The sequence below is a fragment of the Ambystoma mexicanum genome, chromosome 5q, assembly GCF_040938575.1.
Source record: "Ambystoma mexicanum isolate Mex_15411 chromosome 5q, UKY_AmexF1_1, whole genome shotgun sequence".
NCBI lineage: Eukaryota > Metazoa > Chordata > Amphibia > Caudata > Ambystomatidae > Ambystoma > Ambystoma mexicanum.
In genome coordinates this window covers 360,522,211-360,540,720 of record NC_090933.1, presented here as the reverse complement: position 1 = coordinate 360,540,720, position 18,510 = coordinate 360,522,211, and the positions used below count along the sequence as shown (strand labels likewise).

Below are 18,510 nucleotides of genomic sequence, written 5' to 3'. Positions count from 1 at the left end.
AAATGGGGAGGGGGAGACAGGACAAGAGGGAAATTTAAATGTATTAATTGATTATTAGAAGGTGACTGATAGAGGAGAGATGAGAATCACCTGGTCTAGTTTGTATAGGCCAGGGTTGATTCCCCCTGCATTAGGTTACTCCTTAACCCTGCCATCCTGCTATGAAAGTGTGGGTCTTTAATGTACTTCCTATGGTCAGACCCAGGGGAAGAAAAAGTTAAAGCTATGCTTTGGTCTCTTTTGACCCTACTCCTTCCCTGTTTTAATCTTGAGATAATGTTTTTGCCTCCCTCTTGGATTAGGGACAATGGGCCCTGAATACCCCATGAAGGCCTCTGGGACCTCTCCTTCCTTGCCCACCATCCTGTTGGGATACCGCGTCTCACCTGGGGTACTCCCATGGGCACAACCCAGACTCCCCTACACAGGTGATCCTCCCTTGCTCGTCCACCCAGGGGGTTGGGATCCAAGAGTGCTGCCCCTCCTCCTGGCCACCTGAATAGAGGTCTACATGATGAGAGAATACCCATAGGTTTCTCACGGTAGCCACCATGCTTTTTATTTCAAAAGACTATGCTTCCCGGAATGCTTTCCCCACTGCCTCATCTCCACCCTAGAAAGACAAGGTTGACAGGAGGATAAGGAACACCTGTGGCCACGGGGGCTAGAAATCATCACACCCGAGGCATGTGATTGTTAGCTTTAATAGCCTCAATTCACTTCAATCCTGCACTGATCATTGTTGCAGTTTTCCTGTTTGTGACTGGTCCCTTGTTTCTGGTTCTTTATTCTTAGAGTCTAGTTCTTTGTTTCTGTTTTCTGAATCCCTGGTGCACATTAATATTTTATGCTTCCTGGATTCCATTTCTGGCTTCTTTGTTTTTGCAGTCAGCACCTTCCAGTGCTTTCTTGTTCCTGTGCGGCCCAGTTAATTCTGCAGTGTTAACGTGATACTTTAGATACTCTGTGATTAAAAAACTATTGTTCTGCAGGAGTTCTGGAATAAGTAGGGGCCAAACCACCTATCCAGCTCCACACTACTACTACTAAACCAGCGGACATCCCAATTGTACAGGTAAAACAGACACAGCCCGATGGGTATACCTCATTTGCCTTTTGTGGTAACATGGGCCCAGGGGAGGTTATACGCCCAGGAAGGGTATGAAGTGATCACAGAAGCAATCCAAACAGGAACAGTACAAAGATTCCAAAATAAATGGTTTTACAATGTACATTTACTTTAATTAAGCATTCAAAAATAAATGCAATCCACTAACTAAAACACTAACCAAAATCAACCCCTATGGAAAGAACACAAAAAATACAGCATTGGTTTTGAATAGCACTCTGGATCATTGAGCAGGGGTGATCAGGCAAGCAAATGCCGCGATTTCAGTGTTCAAGAAAATGTCTTGTCAGAAAAAGGCAGAGAAGGGTGACTTAAAAGTCCTGGGTGTAATTCTATCTGCGTCACTATCTATGGACAAGCAAGTGACTGCTGTATGCCAAGCTGGCCGCTTTCAGGTTAAAATCTTAAAGAAAGTGCTTCCTATGATTCCTGCCCCCTGCGTCACCAGTGGTGGCAGCCATAGTGATATTTCGGCTAGACTATGGCAACTCTCTTTATTTGACTCAACCAAAGGGCGTGATCCAACGGTTGCAAAAATTGCAAACTCTCACTCCCAAGAGAGGGCCAAAAAGGTATCCTTCTTCCTATCTTGATGGTCCAAAGATGAATCCTGGCAGGATAATGGGACCCCATACTTATAAAGGAAAATTGTCACTGGAGATTCAACAGAAGCACCTGTGCTCTGGGGGGTCCAATCCCTGTTGCTGTAGAAGGTGGCCCTTGCCTTCTTGCATTCTACCCAGAGTGCTTTGTTCCACAGGAAATAAAGGGGGCAGGAAGGAAAGGCTCCACAGAAAAGAAAGATGGCAGAACTCTTCTCAGTTCCACTTTTCCCTATTTGTCTACTCTAACTCTGCCCCTTCCGAAGCCTGCAACTTGAAAGGCCCTTTGGTGTGCAACACCGTAGTATGAGGTTGGCCTTTGTTATGTGAGTGCCCCTTTGATGCAGGGATCCCAAGATATCTCCTTGTGAGAGATCCTGTGTTCTGAGAGGACATGTTAACCCTCCTCCCGAGGAATCAAAGGAGGACACCCTCCTGCCTATTGTCCCACTTCCTGAAGCAAAGACAGCCAGGCTCCCATGAATACCCATCACCCTCCCATGACTGCTCTAGGCTCACAGGGTTGACACTTGTATGAAATCAAACTGGTGTGGCTGTAATAATTGTGTGATATTATTAGTCACCATACCCTAACCAGATATAGATTATTCTTATAGAATATCCTGGCACTAGATGATAAGTCACCAATTATTATTATTATTATTATTTTATTTGTATTTAATCTATTTAGATTTTTACAAAGACGTTTTGATCCTTTTGGGAAGTATATTAGTGTTTTGACTGTGCGTTCTCTGCACGGACCATGAATGAAAAGTTCTGCAAGTGAATAGACTTCAGAAGGAGACCCAATATCTTCATCTTCTAACTAGAAAGGTTAGTCCTGTTGATGTTGAGTGGCCTTCTCCAAGGCGATGTTTAGAAGTTTGGTCACCAATTATAACATTTTCGAACAGAAGTGCAGAAGTTAAAATGCATCCCCTGTCTGCAATGACTTTGGGTCATAGCAGCTGTCAGGAATGCACATGTGACTTTTGAACCTACCCTGTTCCACTGAGGAACAGGCTCTGCAGTTGTCAGGAGACTGGTCCAGCATGGGCATATGTATGCACTACATTGGCATGGAGCCTTATTAAAGGGGGTCTAAATAACAAACTCCCTTTCCAGAAAAAGAGTTACCTGAATAATTAAATTATTTAATAGAAATAAAGAGATTCGGGGCTTTTAACCCATGAGGGCTTGGGCTAGTAATGGCATGTCTCTCTTGATTACCAATTGATTGCTGGGTGTGGTCTGCTGTTTAGTCCTGCTCCTGTGTAAAGGCATATGTTTTCCATTCTATCCCTTAAGCATTATTCCTACTTGTCCCTTGTCAAGAGTCTTTAAGTTACCATATACAATACCATCAAGACTGCCTACACACAGACCATGTTATCGCTTGCCCTATATGTGGACTTAGCGCTGACAGTGACTACAACAGCAATTGCAAGCAAGGAGTTTGCTGACTTTCATTGTAATCATAAGGGGCTTCTAAGTGCTTACCCCACATCCCATCCCTTTTCATATATTTGTATCATGTTATACTTGCACGTCCTGTGTGTTAGAGTGCATGAAACTTGGTTCCTGCGAGCATATTGTTTGCTACGTATTGTGAGGGGTCAGAAATGCGAGACAGGCACAAAGGTATAGTTTTCTCAATGTTTGCTATTTATTAAAATGAAAATGGGTGAGATAAATGTCTATCTTTCCCTTCCTACCAAGAATGTCCCTACCTAGCCAACTAAAACTAAAGAAAGATGGCCTAGTGTCCAAAAAGCATTTGACCCTCACACTAATACATATAATACAAATATACAAGGAACATTTGGCTGTTTTCAGTTCAACACAAAATGCCAAAGGTTCAAACTTATAAGGTTTTGAAAGCACTCCTTGTGATTAGGGTTGGGCTCCCTTCCCCAGGATCATTTCAGGAATACCTTTAGAACAGTTCAGATTCAACAAAGTTCTGTTTAGTTCAATGCATAAGGTTTTCTACATCCACTGCATCCCCCACTTGGTAAAGTAAATGTCTCTTCCACAAAACACTAGTTCAAAATCCATAGCAACAGTTTTCCTCCACACAATGTCTTTATTTATTTATTTATTTATTTATATTTATATAGCGCGCAAGCAGCCCAGGGGCATTGAGGCGCTGTTACTTGCAAGAACTTAGTTACACAGGTACAGGTATAGTAGCGGTCGTTGACACAGTGTGAATACTACAAAACATCATACTGTTGTTAGAGATATTGCAAATAGTCATTATATTACGACTTATGCAACGGGTCAAATGATAAGTATTCATGCTGATGCGTAGGGCCTTATGTGAAGAGGATGGTTTTCAAAACTTTGCAGAAGGTGGTGAGGGAGGCCTCACCTCGGATAGTGGGAGGTAGGGCATTCCAGTGAGTGGGTGCGAGATAAGGGAAGCTGGATCCGCCCGCTCTGGCTCTTTTTACTAGTGGCACAGAGAGCATGTTGGTATACAGTGATCTGATTGGCCTGGTAGTGGAGATGGGGTGGATACTTTGTGAGAGGTAGGCAGGAGCAGAGAGGTAAATGCACTTGTGGGTCAGTGTCAGAGCTTTGAAGACAATCCTTTCGTTTATTGGGAGCCAGTGGGATAATTTTTTGGCCTCAGAGATTTGTTCTCTTTTAGCAATGCCTTGGGCTGTCCGGAGAGCATTGTTCTGTATGACTTGTAGTCTCTCTAGGTTTTTATCCCAACTATTCTTTCAATGAAATACTTTGGTGAGGATAGCACACCAACTAACTTTGTTAATGCAATAGTTTGTCAGCATGATAAAGTTCAGAATGTCTTTCCACAACACCTTTTTATCACAACTACATTTCTTCAAAGCAACTGTTTCTTTCCTGGTTCACTCTCCTGCCAGGAAGAAAACCCTACTGCTGCAGTTGATCTCTTCTTATTGGCAATATGGGTTACAGATTTCCCCAAACTGGTGTCGCAGGAAAGGAGAATTGGGCCCTGGTTGCCCTTTTATCTCTTGGTTATAAAGTCTGTACTGCTGGCAACGTGGGTTACAGGTTTCCCCAAGTTGACATCTCATAAATGGAGAATTGCACCCTCTTTGCCTTCTTACTTCTTCTTTATGATTTCTTGGCTGGTGGTAATGTGGGTTACAGATTGCCCCAAGTTGACATCTCACAGACTTTTTATTTTAACAAGCAGGTGAGTGCTCGAGCCTAAGACCCTCTTTGTCCTTCTTTGGGTGTTTTCTTCACTTGGTTCTGGTACCCGTAACCTAGTCTACACAACTCTTTCCTCCGTCCCCCAGCCTGCCTTTCTTCCGTCTCTCCCTCCACCTGCCGCCCCCCAGCCCGCCCTCCATGGCTGATTGGCTCCCATAACTTCTACAACAGAGCCTAGGTGCCTGCACGACTCACACTCACATTACTTTTGATTTTAACAATTGGGTGAGTGCTCGAGCCTAAGTCCCTCTTTGGCCTTTTTTGGGTGTTGTCTTCACTTGGTTCTGGTGCCCGTAACCCAGTCTACGCAGCTCCTTTCCTCCGTCCCCCAGCCCGCTTTTCTTCCACCTCTCCCTCCACCTCCCGTCTTCCAGCCCACCCTAGACGGCTGATTGGGTCCCATAACTTCTCAAACAGAGCCTAGGTGCCTGCAATGACTCGTGCTCACATTACTTTTGATTTTAATAATCAGATGAGTGCTCGAGCCTAAGACCCTCTTTGGCCTTCTTTGAGTGTTTTCTTCACTTGGCTCTGGTGCCCGTAACCCAGTCTATGCAGCTGCTTTCCTCTGTCCCCCAGCCCACTTTACTTTCGTCCTTCCCTCCACCTCGCGCCTCCCAGTCCGCCCTCCACGGCTGATTGGCTCCCATAACTTCTCCAACAGAGCCTAGGTGCCCACACAACTCACGCTCACATTACTTTTGATTTTAACAATCAGGTGAGTGCTCGAGCCTAAGACCCTCTTTGGCCTTCTTTGGGTGTTTTCTTCACTTGGTTCTGGTGCCTGTAACCAAGTCTACGCAGCTCCTTTCCTCCACCCCCCAGCCCGCTTCTCTTCTGTCTCTCCGTCCACCTCCCGCCTCCCAGTTGCCCTCCACCCCTGATTGGCTCCCATCCAGGTCTTAACTGACCTTCCCCAGGGCAGCCCTCTGCCCGGCAGCCCCTGCGACTAAGGGCCCCAAGGCAAAGGGCGGCTCCTACTAAAGGTGGCTCCAGAAAGTGTCAGCAGGTGTCTGCAGGGGAAGCCAGTGAAGCCAGCGACCAGCAACAACCACATAATTAAGTGTGGCATGGATGGGGAGTAGAGCAATTACTCTACTCCGGAAAACCCTGCCACTCAACATTACCTTACCTCAAAACTATGAATGTAAGCAATGCCACACCTATTTATAACTGTGAACATTAGCATGCATCACACCTCGATAGGATTGTGAATGTTAGCAATGCCACAATTAGTTAGAATTGTGAAAATTAGCCTGCACCAGACCTAGATAGGATTGTGAATGTTAGCAATACTGCACCTAGTTAGAATTGTGAACATTAGCCTGTGCCAGACCCGAACAAGATTGTGAATGTTAGCAATTCCGCACTTGGTTAGAGTTGTGAACATTAGCCTGCATCACATCTAGATAGGATTGTGAGTGTTAAGTAGTCCACCATTTAGAGAGAATTGTGAACATTAGCCTGCGCCGGACCCACACCGAATTATGAATGCTAACAAATGCCACACCTAGTTAAAATTGTGAACATTGGCCTGCGTCACATCTAGATAGGATTGTGAATGTAAAGTAGTCTAGAATTCAGAGAGAATTGTGTACATCAGCCTGCGCCAGACCAAAACACAATTGTACATGATAGCGAGTGCCACATTTGTTTAGAAGTGTGAACATTAGCTTGCGTTGCACCTAGATGGGATTGTGAATGTTGACAAGTGCCACACTTGGTTAGAATTGTGAACGTTGGCCTGCATCACATCTAGATAGGATTGCGAATGTTGGCAATGCCATGCCTGGTTAGAATTGTGAACATTAGCCTGTGCCAGACCCAGATGGAATTGTGAATGTTAGCAATGCCACACTTGGTTAGAATTATGAACATGTGCCTATGCCAGAACCTGGCTAAATTGTGAATGTTCGCAATGCCACACCTAGTTACAATTGTGAATATTAGCCTGCGCCAGACCCTGACGGAATTTCGAATGCTAGCAATTGCCACACCTGGTTAGAATTGTGAACATTAGCCTGCGCCAGATAGGATCTAGATGCGACATGAAAGTTAACAATTGCCACACTTGGTTACATTTTGTCGAAAATTAAGAAATAACACATTTAGATAGAACTACGAACATTAGCCTGCGCCGGACTCAGATGGAATTGTGAATGTTACCAAATGACACACTTGGTTAGAGTTGTGAACATTAACCTGCATCACATCTAAACATGATGGTAAAATGTCGGCAAGTGCCATACTTAGATAGAAGAACAAATATTATCAGTAACTTCAACCTGGAAATTTCTCCTGCTGCATTGGCTCATAAACCCACGCAAACACTCCCATCCCAGCACTCCCATCCCATATAATTATGCTTACTGTCTACTCTACACCATCACACGATTAGAATACAGCTATACCTCTGATCAATTTGGCCTAGCTGTTCACATACAAACATTACCCCATGAACACCTCATCACTCTAATAAACAGCAACTATCCCATGACATTCCGGCCTAGCTGCTCACATAAGCGACCTACAGGCCTAACACAGCCAGAACCTAGTCTGGGTGTCCACCCGCCAGACTGCACACATTCAACTGATATCTTCTCCACCTATCACTAGGATGCAGCTACCATCTGGCAATTATATCGGCTGCACACATAACTGGTGCACCTACGCACCCTTCAACACTTTCTCTCTCTACTGACCTGGAGTGCGGTCCCCGAGGGTGTTCAACCTACCAGCAATTTGAGATCATACCAATGATATATAGAGCACTATATAAATGCGAAATAAAATAACATAACATAACAAATGGAGAATTGCGTCCATTTGCCTTCTTACATTTGTTTGTGATTTCTTAGTTTTTGGCAATGTGGGTTACAGGTTTCCCCAAGTTGACATCTCATAAATGGAGAATTGTGCCCTTTTTGCCTTACTACTTCTTCTAAGTAACCTCTTGGATGTTGGCAATGCATGTTACAGGTTTCCACAAGTTGACATCTCAGAAATGGGGAATGGTGCTCTTTTATACTACGCCAATCACAGGGTTTTCTCCGGCCTTCACTTAATTCTCCTTGCCTCCCCTTTCTTCTTTCACTTTGCTCTCTAGCTCCCCGTGACTTAATTGTGGAAGCTCATCTGAAGCTCACTGGTTATTGCTGGCAGCTTCGGGGTCCTCCCCAGGTGCAGCACGGCATAGTAGTTCTAATTTTCAGTGTTTTGGGGACATCTTCGATACTCTCGCTGTCTGTGTCTCTCTCAATTGGAGCCTCTGTTGCTCTGCATTCAGCAACTACCGCTCTCCCGATCTCCCACCTTCCTCGCAAGCTCTGCCTCATCCGTCCTTCGCCTCTCTGCACACCTGCTGCTTTTCACATGATCCAGCTCCAAGCCACGGCTTGGGAGAGTGCTTGTTTCACCTGCAGCTTCAACCATTTCTGTGTCTTCCCGCACTACTTCTACCTCTACTGCTCCTTTCCTTCCAGCTCTACCTATTCTTCAGAGCTGTGGTTCACTTCCAGATTTAAATGTCCCGCTCAGGTGCCTTGCCTTAAAACATCAAGACTGTACATTCTCTTCAGTGGCACTTTTGATCATCATTAACTCCTGGTCCTTCTTCCTCGTCCCAGTACCAGTCCCACAGGCATTATGGCTCTTGTAGGCCATAACGGATTTAAGTCTTTGGGTCTACTTGATTCTGTTTGATTATTGAACTGCAAATTATTAGAGTTAGGAGACGTTATATGAGGGATGTGTGATTTATCATTAGGACTGAGATTGCTACTCAAGACAGAGTCATGGCCATTATAGGATATCTCATCTCATTTCTGGAACTCCCAAAGTATATAACTTATTCTGCCTAGGTAGCTCTTCACAGAAGGTTCTTTGGGTTTCCATTTGATATTTGGGGATCACAGGACCCTCATCGTCACAAGGAGATGAACACAGCATCACTCCCAAAGGAGACACCGTTTCCCGGTGACAGCCATCTCCTCCCATGTGATCCTCCCTCACAGTACCACCCCCAGGGTTAGGATCAGGTAGCAACTGCCTTTCCCTGGTCTCATAGGAGGAGATTTTAGGCTGGGGGTCAGTGATGACAATATTTACTCACTTTGTGATCTTGTGCACAGTTCCCTAGCCATATTCACTGCACCTTGTTTCCTCATGAAAGTTTCATTTTAAATGAAAAAGAAGAAATTAGGAAAGAGTGTGAAGCAGATCCAAATGTGAATATCTACTTCAAGCATTTGGAAATGTTTCCATGAAAACATGCAGGCATGTCATTTTGTACACATTTCTTTATTATTCTAAACATTATAAGGCAAGGGAAAATGTGGGATGAACTTTTTTGTTTGAGCTATTAGTTGGCGCTTGCTATAAGCCAACATTATTGCATTAGAGTAGAGATGGGGAGAAACGACAGGGTCTGGCGCAGGCTAATATTCACAATTGTAACTAGGTGTGGCATCCCCCCGCCAAAACACATCCTCATGAGAATTCTTTGAGCTTTTTTTACTCAAGCCTCCCCCCGCCAAAACACATCCTCATGAGAATTCTTTGAGCTTTTTTTACTCAAGCTTCGCCATCAAACGTTGCTCTCGAAATGCCTCCCATTGTTTTTTAAAGCAGTCTTCTAAGAGTTAATGACTTAATCGGAGCTATAAAACAAGCTACTGGTGTAATAATAATGTCTTAACCAGGTCTGTCTTCAGCCACTCAATTAATAAATACTCTGCACGTCCTTCACTGAAGTTCTGTTAAAAACTAGCATTGACAAAGCCAGCCGTTTTGGATTGTGTTTCAGTATTCAGCATTACCAGGTACTGCTATTAGAAGTCCAGGTATTTGCACCATTTTCCACCTGCTACCAACAATGACAAGTTAATTCCACTACGACAGTTCCTTCCTTTGCCTACACAAAAGCCCAAACTATTGGCATTGACAATGCTTGTTTTTTTCATGTATGTAGCCACAAACGAGCAACTGTATAGGTTTATGTATCAGCCACCTTGTGCCGTATATGTAATTAAGCACCACTGTCCTCACAGTAAAAAAAGAAAAATGTATGGTTGGAAAAATGTGCACACAAATCGCATCTTGTAGCAGCTGAATGAATGGGTCATTCAAAATAACATGGAAAGAAGCAGCTATATATCACATATGTGTACCTCGTCTACATTTTGACTGGGTAAACAAACCTTGAAAATTATGATTTCTTCCTCATGCTAAGACGAGTTCTCTACACAGAAAACTCCTTGTGTGTGTGAGAGAACTCTTATGGTGTTGACAGAACTAAGACGGGCCCAGGATATATCCTTCTCACTTCCTAAACAGGTATCTGGAGAGTTTTGAGATGATCCCAGTTGTAGGTGAAGATTAATACTGTTTTATGACCCCTCTTCACGAGCAAACTGATCTGGTACTTCCAGATGCTAATTAAACAAAAATGGGCATCATTACGAGTACGGCGCTGTGATAAAAAAACAGCAGTAACGGGGCGATAATTCTGTTACCGCCACCTGACTGCACCGCCAAACTAGAGGTTTGGCAGTAAGGTGGAGTATTTACCTTACCGCCAAATAATCGGGAGAATTACCCCGAGTGGAATTACAGCTGGTGGTAATTCCGTTGAAATCCCCAGGCAGTCCTATGGACACCAATAAATGGAGACTAACACCACCTACCACCACTGGTGATAAATCTGCCGGGCCAAGTGGTGGAAACAGTAATTCCGATTGGTAGTAGTTCAACAGAATTACCACCTAACCACTGCCAAACTCGTAATGAGGCCCAATGTCTCCTGTGGCAGGCTGTACTGGGTGACAATGGCGCACCCACAATTAATAGTGAGGGTGACAGGCCGTTACAATCTTGTATGGTCTGCTACTGAGGGCAATATTGCCATTAGCATCCTGGGAAAACAGGTATTTTTCAAGCAAGAGATTTCAAAAGCTTGTCTTGGCTTTAAATAAATGCTGCAGTAACAGGTGGAATTGTACTTAGTTCTGGCTCATGCATCAGGCATTGTGACATCACAACAGAAGTATAGTAATGGATTACAGTGCAGTAGTGATTTCATTTTCTCATTACAGATCTGTAGTGATGTCACAACTAGTCTATACTAAGAACCTTATTTACAAGCTTTTATAGGAGTGTTGAAGGCTGCCATTTAATATAAAAGAATGATTGTTGCACTGAATGTTGATAGCCTTTATTCATATCCATCACACTTCCAAGGCAGTAATGCCCCCCACAACCGAATGAATTGGCTGGTAAGGGCTGCTGCTGAAAATAATGACCTGAGCAAAGCATGCCAATTGTGAGGTCAGCGGGCTGTTATCTGGCGGCGACAGCCCGCTGAGGAGGCCATTATCAACAGTAGCACCCACGGTGCTGGTAAATGACTGCTATTAGGCTAAAGAATTTGGTAAATAAAGGAAATGGTGGACCTGTGAGGTGCAGTAATGTGCACCAGCAGGAAAGAGCGTGCTGTTCCAGATGGAGTGCAGCGAGTAACGGTGCAGGACCATATGGTAGAAGACGCAAACGGCAACACAACAGTTTAAAAGGGTGCAGAGACAAAGAGGAGGAGGCAGGCACAGGAGAGCAGAACACACGTGGCACGAGCAGACTTTTGAGAAAGTTGCAACATGAGATGTGCATGATTAAGGCAAAGGAGGTGGAATGTCTGGGATACAAGATTTCGCAAGAAGGCATCAGTCCCAAGAAGAACCTGCTGTAAGCAGTTGTAAAAGCCCTAGCGCCAGCCAACAAGGAAGAACTAAGATCGTTCTATGGACTAGCAGAGTAATATGCAAAGTTCGTACCCGGATTCTCAGAAATGCAGCTCCTTTTGGAGAACTACTAAAGAAGGGGGCGGAGTATGAATGGCGGTCAGAACAGAAGGGAGCGTTTGAAGAGGTAAAGATGATGACAGTAGAAGCCCCATCTCTATGACCATTCAATCCAATATGGAAGACCTAGATCACCACTGATGCAAGTGCATATGGACTAGGGATGACACTTACACAGAAAAGAGGAGACGTAGAACATGTTGTGGCATCTGCGTCCAAGGCACTGTCAAATGTGGAGAAAAACTGCTCCACAGTGGAGAAAGAGATGTTGGAGGGCGCATGGGCAGTGGAGTACTTAAGGACGTATCTGTGGGGCACCAAGTTTCACCTAGTCATGGATCACAAGTCGTTGGTACACATGTTCAGCCCAGGGGGCACAAATACATCAACTCCAAGATTGGCTCACATAGCGACAAAATGTTAAGAGTATACTTATGACAAGCTCACTGTATGGCACGCCTTCCAGAGCAACAAGGTCAGGTAACCATGTTTCTGCAAGATGAGTGAATGGTAGCATCAGTTGGAGACTTGAGGAGTAGAAAATTCAAGAATGAGCGAGAGCCACTCGTTAGAAGAAGCGGCCAAAGAGGAAATTGTGACGCAAATGACCAAATGGGTCATAAATGGATTGCCAAGTGAAAGAGCCATTCCGGAAGGCTTGAGACCGTACTGGAAAGTGTCTGAGGAGATTTATGAAGTCGAGGGTCTTCTGTTCAGCGGTGATCAAGTGATATCTCTAATAGCTATGAGAAAGCTCATACTGTGCAGAGCCCATTCAGGACATTTAGGAAGCAGCATGATGAGGCGCATGGTAAGGGAGTCCTACTGGTGACCCTGCATAGACCAGGACATCCGGAATATGATGGACAGGTGTCCTGAGTGCCTCAACAGTGATAGGAGGTTGAAAGTGAGGCAAGCACCTATAGTTTCCACAGCGATCCTGCAAGGAGTTCGGCAGAAGTTAGGTTTGACTTTATAGGCCTGTTAGAAGCCAATGCCGTCTGAGCACAGATATGGTGTGGTGATGGTCGACTGTCTGTAAAAATGGGTGGAGACAGAATGTGTGCCTGACATCACCAGGGCAACATTAATAAACGTCCTCACGTCAGTCTTTCAAAGGGAAGGGCTGCCAAAAGAGATAGTGACGGAGAATGGAGTCCAGCTGACGTCAAATGAAATGGAGAAATTCATGAGAGAGAACAATATGAAGCAAATGAAAGCAGCCCTGTTTCATCCTCAAGCCAATGGGCTAGTAGAAAGGACAAATGGATTAATAAAAGGGGCCTTGCAACTGGTCATGGCATCAGGCATGGATCATAGCAAGACTGTGAAAGAAGCAGAGGCTGCTCACAGGTTGACGCCCCAATGGAACCACTAATGTGTTGCCATTACACATGCTGAGCTGCAGAAGGGCTGCATCCACGCTAGTGCCTCAATGGCTATCCAAAGTGAGGGAGGATGAAGAGCAAGGGCCACAGGAAAAGGTGGAGTGACAATCGCAGGGCAGTGCAAAGAACAGAATGGAGGAGAAGGAGACATGGTGAAGATCCATCTACCTAACAAGGGTCACCTGATAGGGTCCCGGCACAGCCAACTCATCAAAGTAGTACAAAAAGGTACAAATCATATATGTACGCTAGATGGAAAATGGTGAAACCTGGACAGAGCGTGTTCGGAAAGGGCCTCACTGTGGGAAAGGGCTCATCATCCCATGCACCAGCGACACAAGGAAAACGTCTGGATAAGGAAAAGGGAGTCACAGTCGAGAGCTGACCGGGAATGACCGGCGAATTAAGAGAAATGGAAGTTGAGCTGGAGAGAGAGAAGAAACTGCAGGGGGAAAGGAATGACTCTGCGCCGACAGGAATCAGAGAAGAAGAAGAAACATCACCCAGTGTAAGAAGCGATGATGGGTAGCCATAGTGGAGGCCTATGAGATACCAACACTTTGTAATGGAGTAGGACCATGCTGCTCAAGAAAAGGAGGGATATGGAGAGATCTCGCGAGAGCGGCTACAGCCATCATCTCGTGAGACTTTGCTCGCCAAGTGAGAGATTTCGAGCAGCGCACAGAGAACGGCAAACGAACTGCATGGAGCGGTCACACTGTCTTAATCCTCCTTATAAGAGACCCAGCAGGCCTTGGCTCGCAGCACAGTTTGCTGAAACATTAAAGACCGTGGGCCTCATTACGACCCTGGCGGCCGAGGTATGAATGGTGCCGGTAAGGTACCGGTACCGTTCATACCGGGCCATCACATTACGAGTTTGCTCACGGGTGGTGGTATGCCAGATGTGCATACCAGCACCCGCAAGCAGACCAGAGTGCTAACAACGGACCCATCATTAACAGGTCCGTTGTTAGCATCCTCCCCATTCCTATTGAGCCCTATGGGGCTCAAATGTGAATGGGGACGTACCGGGTCCCGAAAATGGGAATTACTGGGCCTGCAAAATTCAGAATGGCTCGGTAGTTCCCTTTTTTCAGGACTCGGACCCGGACATGAGTTTGGAGGTAGCCATGCCGGTAATGACGGCATGGCTACCTCCAAATTCGTAATGAGGCCCCGTGTGTTAAATCGAGTATGGACAGTGAACATAGCTAGTCTCATACAGTAAATGATTGCTGGAGTTGTTAAATAAATAAACTAACATCAGCTACGTGTTTGAGTCCTACTTTCAGACACAACACTTATCCATAATTCCACTTGAATTATTTTTCTGCTTTATTTATGCAGCACGGAAATGACTCCACAAATTACTCCGCAAGACCTTTTCTTGTAGATCATAAAATCATCACTAAACAAACTTTATTTTTTGTGTGCATACATACCCAAGTGTAAAAACTCACCTTCCACTGGCGTTACTTTTTTCCTATCTTTTTTGGGAGTTCTTTGGGAAGTGACTTCTTTCATTTTTTCTGGCGTTTTGATTTCCAGAATGTAGCCTTTGCCCTCAGCAGCGCGCATGGCCAGGTCAACGTCAACCACCTCGTGCGTCACGACCATCTGCAACGCAAAGGGAGTGGGTTGAGGTTGGTTAAATAGCAGCGTGTGTGTGCATATCCGAGTTTTTGTACACTGCACATTAAATTCTTACTTGCCACGTTTTATTTACAGTACAATTTTGAATTATATATGCTACAAGTATACATTAATGTTGTACTTTAGTCCTCACGTCACCAATAATATCCTTCGAAGATAGAAATGTTGTATGGTCCCGTGATATATTTTACACAAATTCTTTTTTTTTTAAACTCTTTATTGATTTTTAACAATATTACAAAAAACAAACAAAACATATAACATTTAACCAACAACATAACCGGCCGTATGGCACTTGGCATAGATGTCATTTCACGTTTTCGCCTCAGAGTGGGTGGGGGATCAAGTCTTTTGGACCACCTCATTTCTCATGGCCGCTTTAGTGCTTACTTTTCACGCCTTCCTGTTCTGGGGGCTTATCGAATGACTGTCCTTCACTGTTCCTCCCCCCTCCCGGGTTTTCTTCTTCACTGTCTTCTCTTTGTTCAAATAAGTTCCATGCCATCATTCTCTGTCCCGTTTCCCCCACTCCTTTCTGTTCCGCCTTTATCCACACTGCTGTCTCTGTCATCGCCCATTTCTTAAAGTCCGCCCACCATAGATCTATTTTTGGGCCCTCCCTTGAGTTCCACGCCATTGCTATCCGCCGTTTAGCTAATATGCATAATAGGTCTGTCATTTTAGCCAGGTGCGCCCTGTGTCTGCCTCCTCTTGGGAAGAGACCCAGCAAGAACAGTTCAGGATTCTCTTCTTGTATTCGGAGTCCACTACTAGCCACTCGGTGTCTTATTCCGGCCCAAAAGACCCGTATCACTGGGCAGGTCCAGAACATGTGTATCATGTCTGCTTGCTCTTCCGGGCAACGGGGGCATGTGCGGGGGCCTCTCGGCATCATTGCGTTCATTCTCTTAGGCGTGAGGTATGCCCTATGCACGACGTATAGTTGTGCTTGCCTGAATCGTGCGTTCCTTGATACCTTCTTTGGGTATTTCAGCACCCTGGACCATTCCTCATCACCAAGGGGTCTCCCGAGTTCCTCTTCCCAGTTCTCTCTGGTGCGTAGCACTTGCGTATTGTTAGCTTTTAGCATTTGTTCATACAATCTGGAGGTTGTGTGTCCCCCTTCTGATATGTCGTACCATGCATCCAACTCCCCTTCCATGTCCTCTTGGTCTGGCCACTCTGGCCACCTCTTCTTGATTGTTACTATTATCCTGTTATATAGGATGAATTGACCTTCGTGTATGTCGCAGTCCTCCACCATGTCCTGGAATTCTGCCCACTGCTCGTCTTTCCTCAAATCTCCAATTTGTGCTGCACCCTTCGCTTCCCATTGGGATCTGTATATTGCAAGTGTGTTGGGATCTGTGCCTACTAATCCCGTTAGTGGGATCTGAGCTGAACAAGGGTCCTTGATCTTCTGTAGTCTCCACGTCCTCGCCCACAATGCCATTGCGAGCTTCAGCATGTTTGGTAGGGTCTTGAGCAGGGATTTGTCGAGCCATGGGACTTCACGTAGATAGTAGGATTTCAGTGCTGGTTGGAGAAGTGCTTTATCTATTGATTCGTCTTCTCCCAGCCATTTAACCACAAATTGCAGTTGCCCTGCTAAGTAGTACTTTTCAAAATCGGGCAGCCTGATGCCCCCCTCCTCATACTCTCTCTGTAAGGTTGTCATGGCGATTTTGAACTTCCCCCCTCCCCACAGGAACCTCTGTGTTATTGTGTTCAGTTTCTTAAAGAAGACTCTGGGTATGGCGTGCAGAATGTTTGTGAAGTAATATAGCAATCTTGGAAGCACCACCATTTTCAGAATGGCCGCTCTACCCATCATCCCCAGTGGGAGTGTCCCCCAGAAACCCATGGCCTTTTACATTTTATCTAGGGCTGCAAGTGTGTTGCGTTCATGTGACTCTACAGTGTTGTGGTGTATTTCTATTCCTAGATACCGGAAGGAGTGCGGCGCCCACGCCATACCCATGTCTGGGAGTTCATCCCGAGGCACTCGTTTTAATTCGGCCAGGGGGAAGAGGACAGATTTCTCTTTATTGATGGCAATCCCTGAGAGTCTAGTGTAGGCTTCCTCTGCCTCTAAGAGGCAGGGTAGGTTGACGCACGGATTGTCCACAAAGAGAAGGATATCGTCTGCATACAGTGAGACCTGGTGTACCACTCCATCTATATCTATTCCTGTGTCCTCGTATTCTGCCCTGAGGAACACAGCCCATGGCTCCAGGGCCAATATGTATAACATTGGTGATAGAGGGCAGCCCTGCTTGGTTCCCCTGTATATTCTCCATGCTTTCGAGATCTGTCTCCCTGTTTTCACTCTTGCCCTGGGCTCTTTGTATAGCAATCTAATCCATCTAAGAAACCCTTCTCTCATGCCAAAGTGGGCCAAGACACTCAGCAGCCACTTCCAGCTAACTGAATCGAATGCTTTGACGGCGTCTAACGACACTACCGCACATTCGCCCTGTCTCTGGCTTGTCTGTTCTATAACATAATGTAGTCTGCAGAGGTTCCATGACGTGTTGCGCCATGGGACATAGCCCGTTTGGTCTGAGTGGATCAGTGTGGGTATTACTAATTTCAGACGGTTCGCTAAGACCGCTGTGAGTATCTTGACGTCTTGGTTGATAATGGAAATTGGTCTATATGACGCACACTCCCCTGGGGGTTTTCCGGGCTTAAGGATCGGCACAATTGTCGTTTCCGACATGCTGTCTGGCAGTTGCGATTCCTCGTATGCTTCCTGGTATGTTTCTAACAACTTCGGGGCGATAGTGCTCTTGTATGTCTTATGAAACTCCCCCGGAAGTCCATTGGGGCCTGGGGATTTGCCTGAAGGGAGCTCGGAGATCACCGTCTCTATTTCTTCCACTGTAATAGGAGCATCTAATAGTTGGGCTTGTTCTGCCGTCAGTTTCGGTAATCTTATCTCCCCTAGGGCATCTGGAATGTCTTCCGGTTCCACTTCCGGGTTAGAGGCGTAAAGTTTCTCGTAGAAATCAGCGAATAGGGTGTTTATGTGTTCTTGGTTCCTGATCTCTGCCCCCGTTTCGTCTATTAGTACTGCTATGGGGTCTTTTTTGTTTTCTTGCTTAGTGAGCCATGCTAGGAGCCTGCTCGGTTTGTCTCCCTCTGCGTGCAGCCTCTGTAAGTATTTCCCGTAATTTAGCTTCCCCACTTTCTCCCAGAGTTCCATACATCTTGTCCTTAGCGCTAGGAGTTCCCTGGGTTCTTCACCTGCCCTTTCTGCCCTTCTTTCCTCCCCCTTAATTTCTCTTTCTAGTTTGTCCAGTTCTCTCATAATGCCTACTTTCAGCCCTCCTGTCTTCCCAAACGCTGCCCCCCTTATCACCACCTTAAACGCATCCCAGAGCGTGGCACTACTTTCCACACTCCCCTCGTTGTGTTCGAAATAGTCTTCTATCGCCACTTGCAAATGTTCCTCCAGTTTGCTGTCCCCCAGTGCCTCCGTTCGGAAACGCCATGTCGGTATTGGGGTTCTTCTATGGGTATACGCCCATGTTGCTAGTATCGGGGCGTGGTCTGACAGTGTGCGTGCCTTAATGTCAATGCCTGTAAATTCTATTAGAGATTCGGCACCCGTAAATAGGTAATCTATTCATGTGAATATTCCGTGGGGTGCGCTATAGTGTGTGTAC

The 18,510-nt window shown here is 45.5% G+C and overlaps 1 long non-coding RNA gene across 1 annotated transcript in view; it reads right to left on the bottom strand.

Annotated features, from left to right (window-relative positions):
• The window catches only part of LOC138497396 (uncharacterized), an 84,077-nt gene extending 69,280 nt beyond the window's left edge, over positions 1-14,797 (bottom strand). The window contains exon 1 of the long non-coding RNA XR_011278573.1: positions 14,647-14,797. This is a non-coding gene — a long non-coding RNA (uncharacterized lncRNA). The remainder of the gene's footprint in view (positions 1-14,646) is intronic.
• Positions 14,798-18,510: the final 3,713 nt, after the last annotated feature.